We start from the raw sequence: 8,089 nt of genomic DNA, 5'->3' as shown, positions 1-8,089 counted from the left end.
ATATTAAGTACAAATTGCAAAGTCATTTGGCAAGTAGTTTACATATGGTAAGAGTTCCAAGACTTCACTTTTTTGAGAAAAATACTATGGAGTATAAAAATAAAGTATAAATAAAAATATATAAGTATAAAAATACTATGTGAGCATTGTAATATAAAATACTGGGTTTTGACATGTGTTGTTTTTACCAGACATTTTGCTTTTAGAAAAATTCTGAGGACATGGTCCTACTGATGAGTCTGGCTATTTAAACCCAACCCGAGTTTCAGTTCCAGACAATAAGATGATGGTCAAATAGAAATTGTTTTGATAATTTAAAATAGATTGTTTAAAAAATTAAGTGAAGATAAATGTAGGGTGATATATAACTACACCCTAAGTTTTATTACTCTCTTCTCCATTTAGTAGGGCATTTAGTTAGAAATCAATAAAACTATACTTGTAATGACTGATGGAGACTGGAACTTTTGGTTAGAGATTGCAGAGTACACTTGAATTTCCTGAATCCCTGTTAACTGAATTTTACAAAGGTAGCAAAGGTCAGGTAAGTCCTTTTAAGTAAACACAAAATAGGCATTATTTCTATAATAAGATCAGTCTGCTAAATTTAATCTGCTTCAAAGAATTTTGTTAGAGAATATTGATAGTTGAGATCTAAATGATATTATTCTTAGTAATTTGATAGCCTAACCCCCCCCCCCTCAAATTTCTAATACCTGTATTCTGAACTCAGTTGTTTTAAATACCTTTACCTTGAGGTAGGAATGTTTTTAATTTGGAGATAGCAGTGATATTAGTGAATTTGGCTGCACCATTGCTTTGTGGCCATTTTGATCTCATCAGACTCTCCCTAGGGATATTAGAATTAAAACAGAGGGGCCGGGAAGGTGGCGCTAGAGCTAAGGTGTCTGCCTTACAAGCGCTAGCCAAGGAACGGACCGCGGTTCGATCCCCCGGCGTCCCATATGGTCCCCCCAAGCCAGGGGCGATTTCTGAGCACATAACCAGGAGTAACCCCTGAGCGTCAAACGGGTGTGGCCCAAAAACCAAAAAAAAAAAAAAAAAAAAAAAAAAAAGAATTAAAACAGAGTACTGTCTACTGATTACAGATTGCAATACTAATTAAGAAAAATTGGCTATCAACAAAAAATAGTTTTTTTTTCTCTCACTGGTGACAAAGTGGCTCTCATTACTCTGGATCAAACTCTGTTATCTCTGATAACCTCTTCAAGCTATCATGTGCTTCATTTCTGCAGACTCCACTGGGGACATAGCATAGCTTAATAAATATATAAATTGTTCTTTATCAGCAAAACAAGAGCTACAGTCTCCTATGCTGACTCTAGCAAAGGTAACATAGAATGTTACAAGGGAAAGAAAGTAAAAAATTTACAGCAATAACTTCATGATTATTTGCAGAATATTATAACCTCAAATAATTTTCATACTTTAATGGCTTTTCCATTTGTTCCTTCTATTTATAAGGTGAATTATAATTATAATTAATAGTTTGTGTTTCAGAAAAGGGGACAAGAGATCCTTAGATTAAGAATTTGTTTTATTAACTACCTAAACATTTCATTTTTATATTAGAGAGTGAGTATTATCAAGTCTATTAGAGTTTGTGTTAGGCAGGACAAAAATTATAAACCATAATTATTAAATAGTAGTGGACATTTACATATTTTACCATTCTATTTAATACTTCTTACTGTTATGTACCCAACCCTACTCTCAGTTTTTTACAAGTCCCTGATTCTATGTAGTTAAGTGAAAAATTTCTTTCCCTTTAGAAGCTAGAGAAGTCAGGGTATATTTTCCTTCCTGCAAAATTATGTGTGATATAGCTTGACTAATTGGATGCTCTTTTGGAATTTTCAAGCTTGAAAAGAGGCCCTGATATATGGACATGAAACAAATTCATCCATTGAGGAGTAGGGATGGTGGTTTGCTCTAGGGATGATGGTTTGATCTAGATTTCTTGATCTTGTCTGCTTTCCAAATATGGTTTTTTTGTTTCAGGCATATCTCATTTCTGAGAACACTTAACTCTCAATTACGTTTCTTTCTTACTTACAATTTCAAGATTTAGGATCTACTGTTTTGACCAAAGTTGCCATTCTATAAATCTAAATACTGTAATAATTTTAGTTCCTTTCTTTTTTCTTTTGTTTGATGGGGCACACTTGATGGTGCTGGAGGCTTACTCCTGACACCATGCTTAGGGATCACACCTGACAGGGATTGGTGTATCATATGAGATTCTGGGGATCAACCCATGTTTGGCCACATGCAAGGCAAACACCATGTCCCGAACCCAGATAATTTTAGTTCTTTTTTTATATATATTTTATTTAAACACCTTGATTACCTACATGATTGTGTTTGGGTTTCAGTCATGTAAAGAACACCGCCCATCACCAGTGCAACATTCCCATCACCAATGTCCCAAATATCCCTCCTCTCTACCCAACCCCCGCCTGTACTCTAGACATGCTTTCTATTTCCCTCGTACATTCTCATTATTAGGGTAGTTCAAAATGTAGTTATTTCTCTAACTAAACTCATCACTCTTTGTGGTGAGCTTCATGAGGTAACTTCCAGCCCTTATCTCTTTTGTGTCTGAAAATTATTATTGCAAGAATGTCTTTCATTTGTTCTTAAAACCCATAGATGAGTGAGACCATTCTGCATTTTTCTTTCTCTCTGACTTATTTCACTCAGCATAATAGATTCCATGTACATCTATGTATAGGAAAATTTCATGACTTCATCTCTCCTGACAGCTGCATAATATTTCATTGTGTATATCTACCACAGTTTCTTTAGCCATTCATCTGTTGAAGGGTATCTTGGTTGTTTCCAGACTCTTGCTATGGTAAACAGTGCTGCAATGAATATAGGTGTAAGGAAGGGGTTTTTGTATTGTATTTTGTGTTCCTAGGGTATATTTCTAGGAGTGGTATAGCTAGATTGTATGGGAGCTCGATTTCCAGTTTTTGGAGGAATCTCCATATTGCTTTCCATAAAGGTTGGACTAGGTGGCATTCCCACCAGCAGTGGATAAGAGTTCCTTTCTCTCCACATCCCCACCAACACTGCTTGTTCTCATTTCTTTGTGATGTGTGTCAATCTCTGTGGTGTGAGGTAGTACCTCATAGTTGTTTTGATTTGCATCTCCCTGATGATTAGTGATGTTGAGCATTTTTTCATGTGTCTTTTGGCCATTTGTATTTCTTCTTTGTCAAAGTGTCTGTCCATTTTTTCCCCCATTTTTTGATGGGGTTAGATTTTTTTTCTTGTAAATTTCTGTCAGTGCCCTGTATATTTTGGAGATTAGCCCCTTGTCTGATGGGTATTGGGTGAATAGTTTCCCCCACTCAGTGGGTGGCTCTTGTATCCTGGGCGCTATTTCCTTTGAGGTACAGAAGCTCCTCAGCTTTATATATTCCCATTTGTTAATCTCTGCTTTCACTTGCTTGGAGAGTGCAGTTTCCTCCTTAAAGGTGCCTGTAGTCTCAATGTCCTGGTGTGTTTTGCCCATGTGTTGTTCTATATATCTTATAGTTTCGGGTCTGATATCAAGGTCTTTCATCCATTTGGATTTTACTTTCATACATGATGTTAACTGGAGGTCTAAGTTCAATTTTTTGCAAGTGGCTAGTTAGTTGTGCCAACACCACTTGTTGAAGAGGCTTTCTTTGCTTCATTTAGGATTTCTTGCTTCTTTATCAAAAATTAGATGATTGTATTTTCTGGGGAAAATACTCTGAGTATTCAAGCCTATTCCACTGATCTGAGGGACTGTCTTTATTCCAATACCATGCTTTTTTGATAACTATTGCTTTGTAGTAAATTTTAAAGTTGGGGAAAGTAATTTTTCCCATATTCTTTTTCCCAATGATTGCTTTAGCTATTCTAGGGTGTTTATTTTTCCAAACGAATTTCAAAAGTGCCTGATCCACTTCTTTGAAGAATGTCATGGGTATCTTTAGAGGGATGGCATTAAATCTGTTCAGTGCTTTGGGGAGTATTGCCATTTTAATGATGTTAATCCTGCCAATCCATGAGCAGGATATGTGCTTCCATTTCTGTGTGCCCTCTCTTATTTCTTGGAGCAGAGTTTTTTAGTTTTCTTTGTATAGGTCCTTCACATTTTTAGTCAAGTTGATTCCAAGATATTTGAGTTTGGGTGGCACTATTGTGAATGGGGTTGTTTTCTTAATGTCCATTTATTCCTTATTACTATTGGTGTATAGAAAAGCTATTGATTTTTGTGTGTTAATTTTGTAGTCTGCCACCTTGCTATATGAGTCTATTGTTTCCAGAAGCTTTTTGATAGAGACTTTAAGGTTTTCTAAGTAGAGTATCATGTCATCTGCAAACAGCAAGAGCTTGACTTCTTCCTTTCCTATCTAGATTCCCTTGATATCTTTTTCTTGCCTAATCGCTATAGCAAGTACTTCCAGTGCTATGTTGAATAAGAGTGGTAAGGGAGGACAGCCTTGTCTTGTGCCAGAATTTAGAAGGAAGGCTTTTAAGTTTTCTCCATTGAGGATAATATTTGCCACTGGCTTGTGGTAGATGGCCTTAACTATATTGAGAAAGGTTCCTTTCATTCCCACCTTGCTGCGAGTTTTGATCAAGAATGGGTTTTGGACCTTATCAAATGCTTTCTCTGCATCTATTGATATGATCATGTGATTTTTATTTTTCTTGTTGTTGATGTTGTGTGTTATGTTGATAGATTTACGGATGTTAAACCATCCTTGCATTCCTGGGATGAAACCTACTGGATTGTAGTGGATGATCTTCTTAATGAGGCATTGAATCCTATTTGCCAGGATTTTGTTGAGGATCTTTGCATCTGTGTTCATCAGCGATATTGTCTATAATTTTCTTTTTTTGTAGCATGTCTGTCTGGTTTATGTATCAAGGTGATGTTGGCTTTATAAAAACTATTTTGAAGTGTTCCTGTTTTTTCAATTTCATGAAAGAGTTTTGCCAGGATTGGTAGAAGTTCCTCTCGAAAGGTTTGAAAGAATTCATTTGTGAATCCATCTGGTCATGGGCTTTTGTTTTTTTGGCAGACATTTGATTACTGTCTTAATTTTTTCAATAGTGACAGGGTGTTGAGATATGCTACATTCTCTTTATTCAACCATAGAAGATTATAAGAGTTCAAGAATTTATCCATGTCTTCCAGGTTCTCATTTTTAGTGGCATAGAGTTTCTCAAAGTAGTTTCTGATTACCCTTTGAATCTCTGCCATATCAGTAGTGATCTCTCCTTTTTCATTCCTAATACGAGTTATCAAGTTTCTCTCTCTCTCTCTCTCTCTCTGTCTCTTTCTTTGTTAGTTTTGCCAGTGGTCTATCAAACTTGTTTATTTTTTCAAAGAACCAACTTCTGCTTTTGTTGATCTTTCGGATTGTTTTTTGTGTTTTCACTTCATTGATTTCTGCTCTCAGCTTTGTTAATTCCTTCTGTCTCCCTTTTTTGGTTCCTTTGAACTTGAGCACTTTCTAATTCTATTAGCTGAGTCATTAAGCTATTCAGTTATGCTCCTTATTCTTTCCTGATGTGTGCTTGCAAAGCTATACATTTTCCTCTTAGTACCGCTTTTGCTGTGTCCTATTGGTTCTGATAGTTTGTGTCTTTGTTGTCATTTGTTTCCAGGAAGGTTTTGATTTATTCTTTGATTTTTATCTCAGACCCACTGGTTATTCAGTATTAGGCTGTTTAACTTACAGGTTCAAAGTTTTTCTTCTGTGTCCCTTTGTGGTTCACATATAATTTCAGGGCCTTGTGATCAGCAAAGGTAGCCTGCAAAATTTCTATCCTTTTGATATTATGGAGGTATGTTTTATGTGCTAGTATGTAGTCTGTCCTGGAGAATGTCCCATGTACATTAGAGAAGAATGTGTATCCAGGTTTCTGGGGGTGGAGTGTCCTGTATATATCTGCTAGGCCTCTTTCTTCCTTTTCTCTTTTCAGGTCTAGTATATTCTTATTAGGTTTTAGTCTGGTTGACCTATCCAGTGTTGACAAAGCCATGTTGAAGTCTCCCACAATTATTGTGTTGTTATTGATATTATTTTTATGATTTGTCAACAATTATATTAAATATTTTGCTGGCCCCTCATTTGGTGCATATATGTTTAGGAGAGTGATTTCTTCCTGCTGTACATATCCCTTGATCAATACAAAATGTCCATCTTTGTCCCTTATAACTTTCCTGAGTATAAAGTTTGCATCATCTGATATTAGTATGGACACTCCAGCTTTTTTATGGGTGTTGTTTGCTTGGATGAGTTTCCTCCAGCCTTTTATTTTGAGTCTATATTTGTCCTGAATATTCAGATGCATTTCTTGTAAATCAGCAGAGGGTTGGATTGAGTTTTTTGATCTATTTAACCACTTTGTGTCTCTTAACTGGTGCATTTAGTCCATTGACATTGAGAGAAAGAATTGTCCTGGGATTTAGTGCCATCTTTCTATTGAAGTTTGATGTGTCTGTTGGTCAGTCTTGTCTTAAAGTAGGTCTTTCAGTTTTTCTTTTAAGACTGGTTTTGAGTCTGTAAAGTTTCTGAGCTGTTGTTTGTCTGTGAAGCCATGTATTCTTCCTTCAAACCTGAAAGTGTGTTTTGCTGGGTGCAGTATTCTAGGAGAAGCATTTATTTTATTGAGTTTTGTCACTATGTCCGACCACTGCCTTCTGGCCTTGAGTGTTTCTGGTGACAGGTCTGCAGTAAATCTCAAGGATGTTCCCTTGAATGTAATTTCTCTTTTTGATCTTGCTTCTTTCAGAGTTCTGTCTCTATTTGTGGGATTCGTCATTGTGACTAAGATGTGTCTTTGGGTGTTTTTTCTGAGGTCTCTTTTAGAGATGTATGTATCAAAGATACATTTGATCGCATGTATTCTTTAGCTCTGGTAGTTTCTCTTTAATGACGTTCTTTTTTTTTTTTTTTTTTTTTGGTTTTTGGGCCACACCCGGCGATGCTCAGGGCTTACTCCTGGCTGTCTGCTCAGAAATAGCTCCTGGCAGGCACAGGGGACCATATGGGACACCGGGATTCGAATGAACCACCTTTGGTCCTGGATCGGCTGCTTGCAAGGCAAACACCGCTGTGCTATCTCTCCAGGCCCTTTAATGACGTTCTTTTTTTTTTTTTTTTTTTTTTTAAATATGGAACGCTTCACGAATTTGCGTGTCATCCTTGCGCAGGGGCCATGCTAATCTTCTCTGTATCGTTCCAATTTTAGTATATGTGCTGCCAAAGCGAGCACTTTAATGACGTTCTTGACCGTTGATTCTTCCTGGAGATTTTCTTCCTTGGTCTCTGGGACTCCAATCATTCTTAAGTTGTTTTTGTTGAGCTTATCATAGACTTCTATTTTCATCTGTTCCCATTCTTTGAGTAATTTTCCATTGTTTGATCATTTGTTTCAAGGCCTTTTTCCAATCTCTTCTGCTGTATGGAGTTGTTATTCATATCATCTTCTAGTGTACCAATTTTATTCTCAGCTACTGTTAACCTGTGGGAAAACTCATTCATTTTTTTCTTCAATTAATTTACTGAGTTTTTCAGACCTGTTATTTGACCTGAAATTTCAGTTTGGAGTTTTCTGATTTCATCTTCATATTCTCTTGATTCTTATTAGTGTTCTCTTCTATACTTTCTTTGAGTCCTGTGATCACCTTCCATATTGAGATTCTAAACTCCTTATCTGAGAGACTGACTAGTTGGTTGGCCATGTTCTGGTCGTCAGAGTTGCCATCTTCATTCTCTATGTCTGGCGCTGTCCTGCGTTGTTTCCCCATTGTCACACTTGTATTGCTGTGTTTTCTATGTGTCGTGGTTGTATTCATAGGCTAAGTGATGTGTGTGGCAGCTCCGCTACGTGGCTGTGCTCCTCTAGTTCCTCCCTTTCTGGGCGGAAAAACTTGCCTCCAGGGAAGGCTAGCCGTCTGCAGATGAAGCCACACACACAGGAAATCAGGCCCACAGATGATGCATAGAAGACACACAGTCCAGAGATATGCCAGGCTTCAGAGTTGCATCAGAGTTCAACCAGCTCCTCC

At 37.0% G+C, this 8,089-nt stretch overlaps 1 non-coding gene across 1 annotated transcript; it reads right to left on the bottom strand.

The window, feature by feature from the left end:
• Positions 1–7,186: 7,186 nt before the first annotated feature.
• LOC126008297 (U6 spliceosomal RNA) lies at positions 7,187–7,293 on the bottom strand. Its single transcript, XR_007495635.1, has one exon. It is a non-coding gene; the product is annotated as a U6 spliceosomal RNA (small nuclear RNA).
• Between the last annotated feature and the right edge of the window lie 796 nt (positions 7,294–8,089).

The sequence above is a fragment of the Suncus etruscus genome, chromosome 4, assembly GCF_024139225.1.
Source record: "Suncus etruscus isolate mSunEtr1 chromosome 4, mSunEtr1.pri.cur, whole genome shotgun sequence".
NCBI classification, from domain to species: Eukaryota; Metazoa; Chordata; class Mammalia; order Eulipotyphla; family Soricidae; genus Suncus; species Suncus etruscus.
The sequence above is the reverse complement of the archived record's forward strand: the minus strand, read 5'-3'. Positions and strand labels throughout refer to the sequence as shown.